General features: G+C 33.7%; 1 long non-coding RNA gene across 1 annotated transcript in view; it reads left to right on the forward strand.

The window, feature by feature from the left end:
- Positions 1–16,619, forward strand: part of LOC144291071 (uncharacterized) — a 36,895-nt gene extending 20,276 nt beyond the window's left edge. The window contains exons 2-3 of the long non-coding RNA XR_013358481.1: positions 10,711–10,963; positions 16,360–16,619. This is a non-coding gene — a long non-coding RNA (uncharacterized LOC144291071). The remainder of the gene's footprint in view (positions 1–10,710; positions 10,964–16,359) is intronic.
- The last annotated feature ends 3,518 nt before the right edge of the window (positions 16,620–20,137 follow it).

The following is a 20,137-nucleotide window of genomic DNA, read 5'->3' on the forward strand; positions in this document are numbered from 1 at the left end:
TCTGTTACTAATATAATTACACTGTATATTTGTAATGATTCTTGGCACTTATGTTGAGGCAGAGGGGGAAGGAATTTAGAAGGAGACCGTTAAACTAATAGAGGAAATGAAGAAAAGGGACACACCAAAAATGCCAAAATGCACACTGGAAGTGGAAACAACATTTCTATAAACATCTAAATTTATCAACTTTATTAATTTCTATTACTTCACAATCTTTATTTCATGCCTATATAGCTTACTAAAATTTAAATTTTCCTTAAATGTGTGTTTCTTCCACGGAATATCAACTCCATGAGAATATTGCCTCTGGCTCTGTGTTATATTTTTACCATTTAATTGAATGACTGGTCCAAAATAGGTACTCAAATATTTGTCACATAGATAGTCACAAGACATCTACTTGAGGGATGCTGGAAAATCTTCAAGAAGAAATTTGAGCTGAATCTAGAGAGTAAATAAGAAACAGAACATTGCAATATGTGAGATACAACTGTGTCGTAATGTCAGGAACACTAATATTTAAAAAGAGCTGAGGTACAATATAAAATAGTAGTGGCAGAAAGAACAACACAGGGGCAGGACCACTGAGTGAGAAGATTGGATACTGTTAAGAAAACAAAGGAAGAGCAAAGTAGCATAGTTTATTTCTTCCATCTTTTTTGTAGAGCAGGTAAAAGAGAAGAACTTTCAAGATAAGTTAATCATAATAAAAACATAACAGCAATATCAGTTTCAACTGAGATTATCTTTTTTTTTTTTTTTTCAACTGAGATTATCTAAAAATACTTTTATCTGTACCTGAATAGAGCATTTCTTGCTTCTCTTGGGAAGACACAAATGTTTCCTACTTTGATCCTTTATCTTCTGCTTTCTTTTCTTTTTTCTTTTCTTAAAATCTGAGTATAATTGACACACAGGGTTACATACATTTCAGGTATATAACATAGTCATTCAACAAGTTTATAAATTGTGTTATGTTTACCACAAATGTAGCCACTATCTGTCCCCAAACAACACTATTACAATATCACTGATTATATTCCATATGATGTGCCTTTTATTCCCTGACTTATTCATTCCATAGCTGGAAGCCTATTTCTCCCACTCTTCACATTTCTCCCAACGCCCTCCAACCTTTCTCTCTCCTGTTTATTCTCTGCATTTATAAGTCTGATTCTGTTTTTTTTTACTTGTTTATTCACTTTCTTTTTTTAAGATTCCATGCATGAGTGAAATCATGTGGCATTTGTCTTTCTCATTATGACTTAGTTCACTTAGCCTAATACCTTCCAGGTCCATCCACGTTGTCTTAAATGTCATGACATTATCCTTCTTTATGTATATAAAATATTCCTCTGTGTGTGTGTGTGTGTGTGTGTGTGTGTGTCTGTGTCTACATACACCAGATCTTCCTCACCAATTTGTGGATAGATAGACACTTTGGTTGCTTCCATATCTTGCCTATTATGAAAAATGCAACACATAGAAGTGTATATATCTTTCCAAAGTAGCATTTTTGTTTTCTTTGGGTAAATACCCAATAGAATTATTGGATCACAAAACAAGAACAAATAATACTAAAATGTTTATGTCACCACTAAGGACCCCTAATGCTCAAAGCATCTTGATAAGGAAAAACAAAGCTGGAAGTATCACAAGTCCACATTTTTAAGATATAGTCAAAGTTGTAGTAATCAAAACCAGTATGGTACTGGCACAGATACAGACACATAGATCAATAGAACAGAATAGGGCCCAGAAATAAACCCACAGCTGTATGGTAAACTGATATATGACAAAGGAGGCAAGAATATATAACGGGGAAAAGGCAGCCTCTTCAAGAAATGGTGCTGGGAAAACTGCACAGCCACATGTAAAAGAATGAAACTAGACCATTTTTTAAAACACCATTCACGAAAATAAACACAAAGGTAGATTAAAGATGTAAACCTGAAACCTGAAACCATAAAAATCCTAGAAGAATACACAGGCAGTAATTTCTCCTCTGCTTTCTTACTAACCTGGAATTTGTTTAGGCCATCGTGGTGCTTGGTTGAAACTCATAGATAGCAGCAGAGATCTCCAAAGACAGAAAAATGGCAAATAATTTCATATACTTATTTATTTTGATACAGAGGAAAACATTACTTTCAAAAATCGGTAACTGGTGGTTGATAATATCTGGCAATTTCTAATAGCATTATTTACCACTGTTAACATTAATGTTAATATTTAACCATATATAACACCATTATTTAGTTTGAAAGCATATGGAGTTAATTATTGCTGGAATTCCTAAACGATTCATTAAGAATGAGTTATTTAATGCAACTTATTATGTATGTATTTGTAAGGCAATGGGCAAGATGCTGAAGACTCTATAAAGATCCCAGCATCTCATAATCAATATGGCCAAGAAAATTCCCAGTTCTCCAATATTATGCCCACAACACTCCAATATTAATTTAAAGCTTTATATTTCTATATTCCCAACAAATGGCACCATTTGAATTTATCCAGTTCAAGTCAGAATCCTGGGACTCATTCTTTATTTCTCTTTCGCTTTCTCCTTTGTCTTCTCTCAATGTTCTCATCCATCAATCTCAATCATCAGTATTTCTTCACTGTGAAACAATATATTTCTTATTCATCCCTTATGATTACATTAATAATTTAACAAATATTTATAGCAATATTTATTCTTTGACTGGAGCTACATTAAACCATAGTGAAACAGTGGTGAGGGATAAATTCTAGTGCTTCTGGACTTTCACATTCTAGAAAACGTAACATGAAATGAGTAAAGACAAAGTTGTAAGCACTATGCTACATCTTATTTCAACGATAGGTTCACATATATATTCGTATTTATAATTTTAAAAATTCTTTTCAGTTCTCTATACTGACAAAGTACACATTTTATGATATATAATTTACCTTAATGAAAAATGTAATACATAAGTATACACATCTCAAATAATTAAAGATAGATAACCAGCATATTGAAAGTAATCAGAAAAAAATTAAGTATAATTTAGGAAATTACTAGTTGTTACCTTCCCACTAAGTCTTCTACTGATTTGAGATTTTATTTATGATAGGCTGACATTAATAGAGCCATGAAGAAATATAAACTCATGATTCACAAGAAAGTTGTCAGCCTCAATAGAGGAAGAGAGATAGCTTTCTGAAGTGCTCTGATAATATATGAGGTAATTTCATTAGGCACTTTTGTAACGGCTCTAAAACAGTACAATTAAAGCAAAACAAATCTAATGTTGATAAAAGGTGTATATTTGCTTGAAGGCATCCAATTTAAGTCCACATTGGTAAAGAAAATCTAAGAGCTTAGAGATTTTTTATTTTTCAGATCAATGTATAATCAATTCTATCTTGAAAATTTATGCAATATGTATGTTTCATCCTTTTATCTTTTGCAAATAAAATGTGCTCTGTTATATATTTTCTGTAAAACAGGCAACAAAACTTTATATTGCATAAAGTGTGGCATCATTTGATGTCATCTGAATTTGAAATTAAAATAAGTGTAAGTGATTTAGAAAGATTCAGTTTATTTCACCTTTTAATATAGGCCCAAAAGCAGTATGTTGTTGGTTACATCTCTGGGAAATCGGTTGGAGGATCAAGATTTGCCTCTAAGTGAATTATTCAAGAAAAACATTCTTCAGTGAGAGAAGGAAGCAGGATTTGGCCGAAGCAGAAGTTAAACTGCAATGCAATAACAACAAAATCTTTCAAACCTGGAAGGAGACCTGAAGCTGAAATGATCTCTCAAAGGTGTCTCAGATGAAAAGAAGAAAGCCAAGTCTTTATATTCCCATGTTGACCAATAATTGAATGTGGGCTGCTTTCAGGAGGAAGAGTAATACTAGGGGAGTTAGTTCTCTTCAGCAGAGTACATTGCTTACCTGTGGACTCGGCGGTGAGCCATCCACAGATGACACTGAGCAGCAAGGAGAAGGAGAGGTCTGTACCTGATGGGGCCATGAGTGACACACCACAGTATCCACTTCCAGGTAAAATCAGTAAGAGGTAAAAGTAACACCTCGGTATTTACAGATGGCAATATATCTCATTCAATTTATCTGACCACGTTCATTAAGAGCAAATGCTAAAACAAATATTTACTCAACATGATAAACTTTTGAATTTGACTTTTAACAAAAACAGTGCATTATAGTATTGTGAAATCTTGCTCTCCAGTCATCCTTTTGCAAATTTTTTGCTTTTTTGTTCTTTTAGGCACATGGTTAAAATTCAGTCAATCCTTAAAGAATTATATTGAGGATCATTATAACCTCTTTACACATTTTCACATTGCTAAATGTGTACCCAGTTGTTGTTTCTTAATATACTGTCAAGTACTGTGACATCTACTGTACATGGCAACTTGCTCATTAGTTCCAATGAAGACTGACTTATTACTTCCAACCCAAGACTGGTTGGGTTGCCAACACCATGAGACGAGCTACTGGGCCCTTCACTAAGGTGAAGAATTTACTCATATCAGCCAAAAGAAGTGAAAGCTAAATTATAGAATCCTAGCATTATCCTCAGAGAACACTGAATGGTACCGTTATAGAATAAAGGAAAAAAAAAACAATTACTCAAAGCCAGGAGTACAACAAGGGCCTGAGATGCAAGACAAACTGAATGATCTCGGGTACTCAGATATGGCAAAATATATTATATTGAAAGGAAATTAGAAATCGTCAACAAAATTGGAGCAAATAGACTTCAAGTGACTACTGGTAATTTTCACTGTTTTCACATTTATTATTACTCATTCTTATCTCTTGGCATATGCTCAAGACAAACACAAAGCTAGGATATATGGGAGTGGCTGTATTTAGGGAAATATAAAATCATCGTAAGATAGCTTTGATACCACGTATGTGACAAACTCTGCCTACTAAACTTTGAGATTTTGTATTTGTTCAGATATCACCCCATGACCTCCCAACACATTTGTATAAACTTTGACATTTGTGATAGAAACTTACCAAATAGAACAAGCATCTCATAATCTGCCAGAAGGTAAATATAGTGGGGGTAGGGAAGAATTATTTTGAATTAGAAAACTACTGTTAATAATAAGAAGAAAACAAATATTTTGAAGGCAGAAATCAAGTCATAAAATATGAAATAAAATCCATTGTCTTCACCAAGGTATATCTCTTATGGACAAAAAGAGAAACCTGGTTGTGGTTAATTAAGTGCCAGAATAAATGTCACTTGTTCAAAGCAAAGCCAAATAGGTATCATGAACTAATATTGACTAAACTATTTCATGTTATTACTTTTGTAGTACTGATGACTGATTTTTATATAAATGAAAGAAGATTGTTACAAATACTTTAGATTAACATACAACTTTTAGAGTGGTTCATAAGCAATATTTTACATTTTGATAAAGCTTCAATTGAAATACAGAGACAAGTATGTCCCTCCATTTGTCTCTCTTATAGATATTTCAGTAAGATTCCCTTACAAAGATTAATTCTATATTCTGGGTAATTGGTATGCATTAATTTTGTTCCATATGTTCATCTTTAAAAGGAAGTCACATAGAGGCAGAGATTATGGCTATTTTTTATGGGCATATGTTTCTTGTTTTATTTGCTTCTCAGCTCAGATGTTTTATATGATCCTGACTTAAATTGTCACAAGACTAAAGTTTGCCCAATGAAGGCCCTCTGTTGCTTTAGCAGAGTGATTGGTCTGAGGTTGGGCATTTGATCCACACCAGTGAGGAGTTCTATTAGCGTTAACAGGAAGAAAGTCCATTGTATTACTGGGAATGTTAAATTCCAAGTATGTAAGCCTGGTGCATCAGAAGAAATTGCTTTAGGCAAATCATATTGAAAGCTTCTCAGTAATGTTTTGCTAGATAAGCCTAAAATCTCTTATTTTGGTATTGTCAGTTGCTCAACCCACATGCTTTTCTTTGATTTGGTTGAGTTATTTGAACTCAAAAAATTCCATAAAATTAGACCTTTATTTTCCGATGAGGCACTAGGGGCAATAGAGAGAAAACAAGAAACAGTTATAAATTAAAAAAAAAAAAAAAAAAAAAAAAACCTTTTTATATAGGACTTAGAACCCAGTTGTGCACAGAGCAGATAGTGATGGATCCTAGTAATCATATGAGATCACACACAGATAATTGAATATTGATTTTACTTTGATTAATTTCTGTTTTCAAAGCTCATAGGGCCTGTTCAGCAAATATGATAGTCATATATTTTGCATTTTCTTTAGAGTCTCTTAAAATCCTAGAAGTCTTTAATTTTATGGTGAAATTATATTACCTTTCAAATCACAGCCAAAAAAAATATATTACTTTATGCATAGAACTAAGTGGTAATTAACAGTGAAAATAAGTTGGAAACAGCACTCTAATAAGATATGTTGCAAATCTGTAAGATACTAAAAATTCTGAACATTTGAACATTTGTATTTTTTAAGTGAAGTAGAGTTGAAATACTAGTCATATTTGTTATATTAGTTTCAGGTATATAGCCTAGTGAATCAAGAGTTCTATATAATGCACAGTGTTCACCACAGAAATGAAGTTACTTTCTTTTACCATACAACATTATTGGCTATATTCCCTATGCTATACTTTTATTTATTTTATAACTGGAAGTTTGTACTTCATAATCCCCTTCACCTATTATACCCATTCCCCACCTCCTATGGCAACCACCAGTTTGTTCTCTGTATTTACGATTCTGTTTCTGTTTTCTTGGTTAGTAGTTTGGATTTTTAACATTGTTTGTCCATATTATACATTCTATTCTGACTATATATACTCAAATAGGAAAATGATCAGAAATGTCTGCATTATTCAAAAAGATGTGTACCAAGATAAATAAAAATGTTTTACTATTGATGTTTCTGTTCAAGACAGGAATATCATTTTCATATTTAAATTCTAAAAAAAAAAAATCAGAGGAAAGAAAAAGCATCTTCTGGAATAACTTTACTGTCTGGAATAAATCCTGTAAAATTATTTCAAACAGTATTCTCATATATTTGAACACATGTTTACTTAATTTTTATACAGTAATTACATTTTGGTTGCCTATTGGAATGTATATTTTAAATTAGTTTCCTCATGATTATTGCTGTACTATCTTCTAAGACTTCAACCAGTGTTGTAATAATATAGATAACATAGATATATAGATATTAACATATGTATATCACTTTTATCATTGTCTCTGTAGATTAAGTGTAATCCTCCTCCCTGTGAAGATACAACATTTCCCCTTTTTCTAAATGTTAAAAATGATCAGTAAAATAACTAAGAGTCTAGTTTTTTCTTTCTCTCTGGGCCATTGTCATCTCATTGTCTTGAGTATTGATTTCACAACCTTCCCTCACTGTTGTCTATTTTTCTATTAGGCAAATGTTGTGTCTCCTGGGAGTTGTCTTCTGATTTATTACTTGTTTTTCATAAATTCCATCTCCATATGCTTTTGTGATACACTCTCAGAATATTCCTCAGCTTTCTCTTTGAGCTCTCAATGTGTTCCTTAACTGTATCCATTATATATTCATCCTATCTATTGAGTTATTTCCCCATGATCATTTTGCACTTTTATGGTATTTTAATGCATGCAGTATACTTTTGAATCACTCTGTTGTTATTAGTTATACTTGCTGTAACATCCTGTTCAGCTTATCTATTAACTCTATTTCCTGAAACTTTTCTATTTTTACTCTATTATGATGCTGGCTTTCTTCCAGTATCTGGTAATTCTTGGTTTTATGCGTATTATGTAATTGAGTTTCCCCAGTTAATTTTTTTCTGTTGGAGCTGCACAACCAGTCCGAGGTTGTGCTGAATGCACATAAGTGCTAGCTGCTTGGTGTGTAAATGGGGGAGGGTTATGGCATGTAACTGAATGGAATACTTCAGTCCGTGTATGAGCATTGGTAGCAGCCCAGCCAGTTTGGGCCCTCTAACCCCAGGTTCCATATCTTCTGTCCTAGTGGGAAGAAAACTCCCATTCCATCCTGTTCCTGCTGCTGTTCTCCAGGAGCATGAGGAAGGGGCTGCCTAAATCAACTAATCTAAGCTCCTACTATAATAATGCTCATGTCACCATATGACTGTGTGCTATGTTGCAGACCCAGAAATATAGAAATGGCTGAAAGTAGGAATAGAACTAGAAGTCAAAGACACATAAATTAAGGGATTAGAATTTCTCAAAAGAAGAAGGTTCACTACTGTCAACATTTTTAAGTCATCGAAAAATAAGTCCATAAACCACTCTCTAGATTTCAATCTGCAGATATCACAGTGATTACCTCCACATTATATTAACTGGTGGGATGAGAGAAGTTGGATTGGAGTGGGTCAAGAAGATAGTTATCAAGATTACTGAGGCTAGGGCAGCCATGGTGGCTCAGCGGTTTAGTGTCGCCTTCAGCCCAGGGCGTGATCTTGGAGACCCGGGATCGAGTCCTGCGTTGGGCTCCCTGCATGGAGCCTGCTTTTCCCTCTGCCTGTATCTCTGTCTCTCTCTCTCTCTCTCTCTCTCTGTCTCTCGTGAATAAATAAATAAAATCTTAAAAAAAAAAAAGATTACTGGGGCTATCAAGTAAGTAAGTTTTGATGTTGTATTTAAGAGTTTGAATGAGAATAAGTGATTTAAGCATAGAACTAGAGATTATGGCAAATATTGTTTGTTCCTTATGTAACATCCATTCCCACCTTCTTTCTTACAAGAAAGTCTTGATTTTGTTCAAAGCAACTGTGGCACACAAAATTTTAAGAATGACCTCACACCCTCAAATTATGTAATTTCCTTCCCTTTCAATGTGATTGGAACCTGTGAATATGATGAGATATCTCCCCCTTGATTGTAATTATGTTACATGGAGTAGTCAACCTTCCAAAAGAAATTATCCAGATGGGCCTAAGGTAATCATATGAGCCTGATGATAGAGAATAACCTCTAGCTAGTAGCGGTAAAGTAAAACAGCTTCCAAGTGTGAGAAGGATTTGATGGTCCATTGCTGCCTTATCAAAGGTGACTTTGTGAGAGGGGATGTGGGTAACTGATGGAACTGAGAGACATACCAGTGGATAGCAGAAAAGAAATGGGGACCCAGACTTACAGTTGCAAGGATCTGGATTTTGCCAACAATCTGAATGAGCTAGGAAGAAATTCATCCACAGAACTTCCAGATACAAGCCCAGCCTGGCCAATACACAGGAGTTGCCTTGTGATCTCCTAAACGGAGAACCAAGAATTCTGACCCATAGAACTATGATCTAATAAATGGATATTATTTTGAGGAATACTTATAGTAATTTATTATTCAGTATTAAAAACTAGGATATTAGTAACATTATCAGCTAAAATTTCTGTCCTTCCCAGAATCTTTTTTTTTTTTAAGATTTTATTTGTTTATTCATGAGAGACACACAGAGAGAGGCAGAGACACAGGGAGAGGGAGAAGCAGGCTCCATGCAATGAGCCCAATGTGGGACTCGATCCTGGGAATCCAGGATCATGCTGTGAGCCAAAGGCAGGCACTGAACTGCTGAGCCACTCAGGCGTTGCTGTCCTTCCCAGAATCTTGTATTTAGAGGTTGTCACAGGAAAATATTTTGATCATTTTTGATATGTAAGTATGTCTCTCTCAGACATCTGGAAAGATTTTTGCTTAATTAACATAGGCTTCATCACTTTCCTTTTACCTTTTCATCATTGTAAAGCAAAGGTAGAAATGGGTTGTACAGGAGCCATCTTATGACTATGAGGCGACAAAAATGATGGCAAAATATAACAAAATAGAGATGGTGACATTTTTAAAATATCATGTAGATTAATAAAACATATTACCAATCTTGGAATAATTACCTCCAGCTTCCTGATTGTGTGAGAAAATCTACTCCTCTGTGTTTAATATACTAAAAGTTGATATTTCTTTTTCTTTAAAATTTTATAAATTTATTCACGAGAGACACAGAAAGAGGCAGAGACATAGGCAGAGGGAGAAGCAGGCTCCATGCAGGGAGCCTTATGCAGGATTTGATCCCTGGGCCCCAGGCCCACGACCTGAGCCAAAGGCAGACACTCAACGACTGAGCCACACAGATGCCCCAAAAGTTGATATTTCAATAAGTAACATCAAACTAATAGAGGAAAGAGGCATTTAAAATTGTGTATTATTTGTTTCTGGGGCCAGGAAATTGAGGGACATAAGCATCTTTATAGGCTAACATCAGAAATATTTATATGACTGTATGCCAAAAGAATGGGGCAAGAGAAATTAATTTGGAAAGAAACATGTAGAAAAATACAATACAGGTTAAATCAAAAACAGAAGATGGAAGATTCATGTTGACAGTGAGCAAAAATGGCATAACTAAGTTTTTTTTTTTTTCATAACTAAGTTTTTAGTTAAGTTTGTAAATGTGGGATAGGGATGGAGGTGGGAAATGGGTGCCTAATCACTTCAATGATCACATTAAGCATTTTGCTGAAAGTGATGAAGAATAGAGGAGCTAGTAGAATTTTTCTTTCTTGATGAAATATTAAACAAAGATGTTTAGGGAAAAGTAAAAATGATGTTAAGTGACCTTAAGTTCATAAATGTTTGAGGGAATATATTTTTGAAATATGGCTGTCTGTAATAGTCTTTTTTTTTTTTTTTTTTTGCCAGCAATACTGTATGGTCAAGAAATAGAAGCAAAGGCTGAGAATTGGAAGATTGCTCCACTATTGAGAATTTTCTAAAAAGTTCCACAAATAAAAAAGTTCTGTGTGTCCTGGTGAGTGACAATTAAGTGCATCCCTTTTCAAAGTGGGAGAAATGTACCTAAGGCCAAGACAATCAAGAAAAAAATAGAGCAATCACAGATGGGAGCAATATTACTCAATGTTGTCTACAAACACCTGCACCTGCCTTATCAAAGGTGACTTTTTTTTCCTCTTTTTTAAACAGAGTGGGGGAAGAGGGAGGGGCATAGAGAGGGAAATCTTATTAGAGTTTTGATTCCATCATGAGGGACCCACCCTCATTACCTAATTTAGACTTAATTACCTCCCAAAAATTCCTCTTCTAAATACCATCACACCGGGGAATAAAGCTTCAATATGGGGATCCCTGGAAGGCTCAGCAGTTTAGCGCCTGCCTTTAGCCCAGGGGGTGATCCTGGAGTTTTGGGATCGAGTCCCATATTGAGCTCCCCACATGGAGGCTTCTCCCTCTGCCTGTGTCTCTCATGAATAAATAAATACAATCTTTAAAAAAATTTTAATATTTTTAAAATAAAGCTTCAATATGTAAATTTTGGGGAGACCCTAGCAGTAATGGGGCATGCATACTTCCTCTGTGGTGACTTCACTGCTAGGGTAACTGCATGAACACCTGCAGATATTCACTGTCCTGAGTTCAGCTTTCTGACACATAATAAAGAGACAGGTGAGGAGGACAATCTCTTTAGGAAATCTTCATGTTTATATACATTTTTTTTTTATTTCTATTAATGTGGTCAGCCTAAGCAAATTCCGGTCACACCGTATCTGAAACTGCATATTAAGTCTTGCTTTCTTATTTTTTCATTTCAAAAACTATTTATTGAAATCTTTCTAAATGCTTTATCTAAATCATTTAATTTTTTACAGTAAATTTTCTCTAAAGAAAGTATTTCAACTCAATGAATTCACCCTGTTTTTGTAATTTTGCTAATTTTTATTTTCTTATTAGATATAATGTTTAGTTTTTCTAATTATAAGGGTACTATATGTTGGGGGACCTGGGTAGCTCAGTTGGTTAAGCATTGTCTTCCACTCAGGTCATGATCCCAGGGTCCTGGGATGGAGTCCTGGTGGGACTCCCCAGTAGCATGGAGTCTGCTTCTCTCTTTCTCTCTGTACCCCTCCCCCCATTCATGTTCTCTCTCTCTCTCATGTGCTCTCTCTTTCTCAAATAAATAAATAGAATCTTTAAAAAAAATTGGAAAACAAAAGAAATGTATGAGGCAGGAAATAAAAATCATGCATTTTCCAAGATATATTTCATATTTATTTTAAGCTCACATTTTATATTTAATATTATGATCTGTTAATTTTCCATATCACAAGCACTGAAACAAAAGAAACCAGGGAAATATTTTGTTACCTAAAATATTAATAAAAATGGGAGCTCTTGGGTGGCTCAGTTGCTTAAAGGTCTGTTGATTTTGGTTCAAGTCATGATCTCAGGGTTATGAGATTGAGCTCCACATCCAGCTCTCTGCTCAGTGGGGACTCTGCTTAGGATTCTCTCTTTCCCTCTTCTCCTGCCTCACTTCTCTCTCTCTCTCCCTTTCTTAAAGAAAACTAATAAAAATAGGTAATGGCAAAGATTAATATTCTTCATTTGCCCTTCATTTGTCTTTTCATACTTAGAATGATACCAATAAATGATACTTCTCTGAGATAAGCCCAGCTGAATTTTTATTGCATAAAATGAAGTCATTATTAATTATATCCTTTATACAAAATGGATTCACACAGAAGACTTATCACATACTGATACATGAATATATACATTTTGCCTTTATTTTCCAAATGAAGATAAATTACTATGGCCAGGAATTGAAAGTTACATTATCTTATTTTACTTACATCTTTATGTGAAAAGAAATTTAAGGCAAAAATTACAAATAGATATAAATATTATTCAAAATATTTTTCCTTTTGTACTTGCAGAAATTCCTTCATGGTAGAGAATAACATTAAAATATACTTTTCTGTTTTTTAACCAATATTAATTTTTTATGTGTCACTAAAGGAAAATTCAAATCTGTGTGAAAAAAATCAAGACTAACAGATTCTTTACTTAATTATAAGTCTTTTCAAATTTTAATGGGTTATAGCCATATTTGTACTTAAAAAAAGCAATAAGATAATACATGGGCTTTTGTTTTTTAAGTGAAATTTTGATTTCATAAAAATGAAAAAAATAGTAATATTTTTATTGCAGAATATTTTCAAAGTGTTTATTTAATATTTTATGTTTAGCTTTATTATTAAGATTCTACAAATTTCCTACTTGCATTTTCCAAATACATATTTTCGTATCTAATCTATCACTATCATCTATTTGTATCAAGCTATGTACCATCTGTCACCTGCGCACACACACACACACACACACACCTAATATTTATGGAGGCAACTAAATGCTGAACTAGGAGAGATCAGGGTAGTCAGAGGTTCTCATGCACTGAACTGCTTAACTACAGTGAGGAAGTCAAATTCTGTTTTTGAATTTCAGCTGCATTATTTGAAAAAGAAAGATGCGGATACTCATTTCTACATCAGTCAAATGAAGATATTACTATTCATTATGCATTGTAAGAATTACAATGAAATAATGAATGCAAAGTAGCAAAATACTTGACAAATAGAAAGTGTTCCAATTTGATCTAAGATCATTTCCAGTTTTAAAATTCTACTGTTCAGTAACTAAGTTTAAAAAAAAATTTTTTTTTGGTCTGTGTTTAATGGGAATACAGTACAACACTTCTACAAATTATTCATTTGTGCTATTTCCCTTCCCCTTTCAGGTCATTGAAGGTACAGCACTTAATCTAGCTGTTAACCACTTTAACCTGAGGGGTTGTTGAAAATAAATCCTCTTTAGAAGGCTTTCTAAGGTCCACTGATGATTTCAAAATAGCTTGAGAATCAATCAGATTAACTAAAACATTTTCTACTCAGACATGTATTACAAAACTGATGTCTGCATAATACTTCTTTGACATTGTGAACCTCTATACCAACTCTACAAAATGAGTGCTAAAAATTAATATATAAAGGCAGATTTTTCCTGAAGTAATTATTTTCCTAAAAATTCTCATTTTTAATTAGCATTAGGTTAAAATGAGTGTGACTTTTTCTTTGAAAATTTCAACTTCAATGCTTTTAGGCCAATGAGTGTGTGTAGCCCTCTCATATCTATCTAAATCTATATATAATATTTGTAGACCAAAAAAAAAAACTCCAAGAAAAAAAAAAAAAAAACTTATGTCAGTCCTTTATCTCCAGCAATTGCAGGAGAAGTGAATAAAAATTGGAAATTTAAAATATAGTTAAAGCTATGGCACATTCAATTAGAAGACTTGAGTCTTAGATCATTCTGATAGTAATTAACTTGTTAACTTTAAAAAGCCATTCAGTGTCTCTGGACTGAACTTTCTCCATCAAATATTCAGCAATTTGGATTGTGCTACCTCTAAAACACAGTAAAATATATTTTTGATATATGTGACTATTTGTATAACCAATTAAGTGGACTTTTCTAAAGCAGACATTATGTTTATCTCTTCCACGCCTATATCAACCAATACTCTGAAATTGTTCATCGCAAGTAGATTTCTAATAAATGTTAATACACAAATGACTTATTAATGATTATGTTAATACACAATTTTCTGTTATTAGTTTGATGAATAAAAACTTTCAAAATCAGGAGACACAGTAATATATTCCAAATAGCACACAAAACACATGCAACCAAATTCTATTATAAGGTACTTTTAAAAATTAAAATTTTTGAAATTTATTTATATTTTTTAAGATGCATTTATTTATTTTTAGAGGAGGAGGAACAGAGGAAGAGGGAGAGAGAGAATCTTGAGCAGACTTCCCACTGAAAGCAGGGCCCAAAGCAGGGCTCAGTCTCAGGATCCTGAGATTGTGACCTAAGCCAAAATCAAGATTCAGACCCTCAAGCTACTGAGCCACCCAGATGCCCTTAAAATTTTAGGAATTTAATACAATTAACTTTCCATTAGCTCATTCTCATCATGTAGGAATATATCCTCACATATAAGCCAAGACAGAACTTAGTTGCCAAAACAAAATGTGAGTTTGAAATCTCTATAGTATTCATCAATATCCACTCCAAATAATATGTTTTTACTATAATAGACTCCAAATAAAAATTCATTCCTTTAAAGCAAAAAATAAAATGTGAATCTACAAAGTCAACTACCACAGATATTCCATATATCATTTTCTGAAGACACTTGACATTGCATACTTTGGAAAACCTATAAGGGGACTAATTCTGCTGAACAATTTGAAGCTAATGGCATCTCTTGTCACGGGTGACAGTGTGAGAGAACAGCTGACTTCATTTCAAAAGGTACTACACTGCTTTGAAGTAGTCCTTATTATAGAAAATCGAGAACATCCTTGAAATGGTTTCAAAAATAGACATTTTAGGGGAAATTACCACCTGATTCATTCCAAGACAAAAGAACGTGCCAATAATACAAATGCCAAATCTCATAAAATATGCCTCGAATCCTAATTGAAACTGAATAATATAATTACTAACACATAAATTTTATCTTATATTCATGTATAACACTTTACATGTATTATATAAACTTAATATTACAATTGTCTTATGATGCTAACATTAGAGTCTTTTTATTTCTTTCATGAAAAAAAAAGGACCTGAGTTGGAAAGTTGAATTGTCTGATCAAGATTTAAGTACTGCTGTTAAATTACATTGTCAGCCTTGTAATAAATTCTGATTAAGAATTTACACCTTTGTGAACAGATTAGCAGACCTAATTGATTTTGATCCGTTAACTTCAATTTGCAGCTTTAAAAAGGTGTAACCTCACCCAGATTTATGGTTTGAAGCTCTTGTCTTTGAATTAATGAATTTTACATCTGATCTCATTAAGAAGAATTTTGGTTAAGTACATATATTTCTCCAAGTGGAAACTCTTTGCCTTAACTCCTGGGCATTGCATATATTTTCATAAATGTCCCCATTTATTAATCTCCAAACATATGAAGCAATAATTTTACATCTCATTTATTATCTGTCAACCATCAGTTTCTACTTCCATGTAATTATGAGGAGAACTTATCCTGTATTTTTATCTTCTTACCATCCTCCTGGACTTTGCCTGCAGTGATAGACATATGGTCAGGATGTGCTAACTCCGTTGTTAACATGCCATATTGCAGATAACAATCATTTATCATAGAAGCAGTTAGAGACTCTGGGAAAAGCCAGGCACAATAATTATAAATTATACTTGTAATTATATTTTAAGGTTTGAAAAAACATGGTTTATAGAAATTCATGATGTGGCGATGAGTTCCTGTTCAAAATAAATATGGAACCTGAGTGTGGGTTCTATTTCCTAGTTCTATTCCTTACATTTTATTAAATTTGGCATCACATCTATGAAAAATATTTTAACCAGTTGATTAACAATAGAACCCTGCATTATATAGTACTTAAGCTCACTCAGATTTTTCTTATACAAGTAAACATTTTTTTTGTTTAAATAGACATCAACAAAATTTATTGGGGCAGCTAATTATTTCAAGTACCATTGGATAAGAAGCTTTTGCACAGCAAAGGATACAGTCAACAAAACTAAAAGACAACCTACAGAATGGGAGAAGATATTTGCAAATGACATATCAGATAAAGGGCTAGTTTCCAAGATCTATAAAGAACTTACTAAACTCAACACCAAAGAAACAAACAATCCAATCATGAAATGGGCAAAAGACGTGAACAGAAATTTCACAGAGGAAGACATAGACACGGCCAACATGCATATGAGAAAATGCTCTGCATCACTTGCCATCAGGGAAATACAAATATAAACCACAATGAGATACCACCTCACACCAGTGAGAATGGGGAAAATTAACAAGGCAGGAAACCACAAATGTTGGAGAGGATGCGGAGAAAAGGGAACCCTCTTACACTGTTGGTGGGACTGTGAACTGGTGCAGCCACTCTGGAAAACTGTGTGGAGGTTCCTCAAACAGTTAAAAATAGACCTGCCCTACGACCCAGCAATTGCACTGTTGGGGATTTACCCCAAAGATACAAATGCAATGAAACGCCGGGACACCTGCACCCCGATGTTTCTAGCAGCAATGGCCACGATAGCCAAACTGTGGAAGGAGCCTCGGTGTCCAACGAAAGATGAATGGATAAAGAAGATGTGGTTTATGTATACAATGGAATATTACTCAGCTATTAGAAATGACAAATACCCACCATTTGCTTCAACGTGGATGGAACTGGAGGGTATTATGTTGAGTGAAGTAAGTCAGTCGGAGAAGGACAAACATTATATGTTCTCATTCATTTGGGGAATATAAATAATAGTGAAAGGGAATATAAAGGAAGGGAGAAGAAATGTGTGGGAAATATCAGAAAGGGAGACAGAACGTAAAGACTGCTAACTCTGGGAAACGAACTAGGGGTGGTGGAAGGGGAGAAGGGCGGGGGTGGGAGTGAATGGGTGACGGTCACTGGGGGTTATTCTGTATGTTAGTAAATTGAACACCAATAAAAAATAAATTTAAAAAAAATCGAGTACCATTGGTAGCAGTGTTTTTAAGAGAGATTTTCTATTTTTATCGGCCTTATGGAGGTTTTTAAAAGTCATCTTATTGCCCATACCATCCAAAACCTTGACTTCAAGGAATCCAAACTGTAGTCAATACCTCACAATCTTCCAGTTCTCCTTGTACTTCCTTTTCTTCAAATATGTATTTCACTTCATCAGGATCTCTAGTTTTGACTGTCATTCCTTTTACGAGCGTATTTTCCTTCTTAGCCAACTTTGATTACATGGTTCAATTTGCTATCATCCTTTTTTTTTTTTTTTCATCCTTTTGTATATACCCTCAAATCCTTGTCCTCTTTCCTCTCCTACATGTATGGGACAAGAGAAGGGTTTTACAGCACTTGCTTTGGACACAAATGTAAAGATGCACCAAAAAGCTCATAATCACAATAAACAGTATTTTAATGTAATATTTTAAACTTAAAATTTAGTATAAAAATCCACCATGAAAAAATATCAAATTATATATAAAGGCAAGATCAGTATTTTTTTTTTTTTTTGTCCCAGCTAGGCACTATTTCTGATCCTGTCTGCCAAAGTCATGTGTCTTCCCATTAGTAAAGAAATTGACTTAATCCTACTTATAGGGTCTTTCTCTTTTTCATACGATTTGCTGGGTATAATATTGGAAAGAAGACAAACTGGAGTTTATGTTATATAAAATCCAATATAAGTAAACTCCAATATAAATAAACTCTGATTCAATGTAATTTCAAGGCCTTCTTTGTTGTATATTATTATTTTTCTCCCATTTGGTGACTTTATAGAAGTACTTAGGGTCTTCGTTAACTTGTCTGTAAAACAGAGCTATCAATGAGGAATAATCAGCTTTAATGGAATAAGTATACAGTACAGCAGACTGCATTCAAAAAATACATCCTTTCTATTCCTAGTTTGAGTATGCTTTTGAAGAGGCTTAAACATGCCATGCTTCTTTTGAACTTCATATGTGCTGTATCAAAGTGTTGCTCCTTCTCTTCTTTCTCATGCCTCATTTCTTATAAAATTACTACTTATCCTTCACGACTCAGCCAGGTTGTCACTTCCTGAGAACATTGTTTTCAAATCCTAAGCTAGATCACATTCCCCATTGTAGGTATTCATATCAGCATGCACCCTGTAGCATTTGTCAAAGTTGAAATGATTCATTTAGGCAATTAATTGTTTAATGTCTGTCTTCTATACTAAATTGCAAGTAAGAGTACAGTTCCTTTCTCCTCTCCCGCCTTCCACCCCCGCCCCCTGTAGCTGTTTTATTCCCAACATAGAGCACAGTGTCTGGTAATTGGTAGGCACTCAAAGCAAACAAACAAACAAACAAAAATCCATTTTTAAGTGAGTAATGTTTGAATGAATCGTATGAGCCTTGTATTAGTTGATTTTTTTCTCCTTCAATATTCTAAGAAAAGATCTAGGAAGACATAGGCAAAAAATAGTCAAATCAGGTAATTTATTCTAAGATTTTACAGGATATATATAGCAGGGTAAGATTCATGCCAGCAATTTCAGGATATTTTAGAATTACAGAACTTATTATTATATTAGGTTAATATGTCAGCAATAAATTCTTATGGTAATCTGTTACACTTAAAATACATATTATACAATTCAATATTGGTTTCTGTTAACTTAAAACACTCTAAATGGAAAGCTACATTCTTAAAATTACAAAAAGAAACTACCTAAAAAAGATGTCAACAAAACATAATAGCAAACCATTAAATATATTTGCATATTATGTGAAATATTACAGCTACATAGAAATAAAAATATTAACTACAGGAGCCAGGATATAAATTATTGTTGTTTGTCTCGAAAATCACTCAGCTATGTGACTTTGGAAAACTTCAGAATTCTTTTCTGTACAGTTTTACAAAACACACAGTTTATTGAAAAAAAGAAATAAGAAAGCATATGTGATAAGTGACATTTTTAAACTGCAGAACACAATAGAAATATTCATACATTCAAGGCGATTTTCTAGTAAAAGAATATTTCGAATGTATAAGATAAACATTTATTTAATTATTATTTATTTATTTAATAAAATAGACTTTGATATTGTAGTAAATAATGAGCCTAACATTGCAATTAGGCAGTTTTTGTTATCACTGAAATAACTTAATAACTCATGACATTTTTAGAATTTGTCTTTTAGGAAATTATTCTTCTTTCTCTTCCAAGCATCAACTGGTCATTTAGTAAATCAAGGGGCATGGTTTTCTGTCCCCAGAGATTACAACATGCTACAGAAAGTCTATCAAAATTCAGCTCAGGTGTCTGCAATCCGGTATATGCTTCTCATCTTTAGTCATGATGTCATGCTTCAGAGGACAGCGTGATAAGAATGTAGTTACTCCATGACAGCCAACCGTCCTGCTAAGAAAATCTTAGCTCTAGAAAAACATAAAAATCTTAACTCAAAGATGTGATCAAGTTAAGCTCTCTTCATACCACCTGAAACACAAAAAACAGACACTGAGGTTACTCAGCTGTGAAGTAACAGTGCTACTGCAAAGTGATCACTGAGCTATCTTCCTGTTTCCCCATGAAATGCATTTTGCGAAATCTAGTGGATTTGACAACAAAGCAATGTAGTATCTTGGACCAAGTGTTCACATATGAAACCAGCTACAACAATATGGGTTGTTCATGGTGGAAGCAACAAAAATGTTTTGTATAAGCCTAATCTTACT

Source organism: Canis aureus, chromosome 2 (genome assembly GCF_053574225.1).
Source record: "Canis aureus isolate CA01 chromosome 2, VMU_Caureus_v.1.0, whole genome shotgun sequence".
In the NCBI taxonomy this organism is placed as follows: domain Eukaryota; kingdom Metazoa; phylum Chordata; class Mammalia; order Carnivora; family Canidae; genus Canis; species Canis aureus.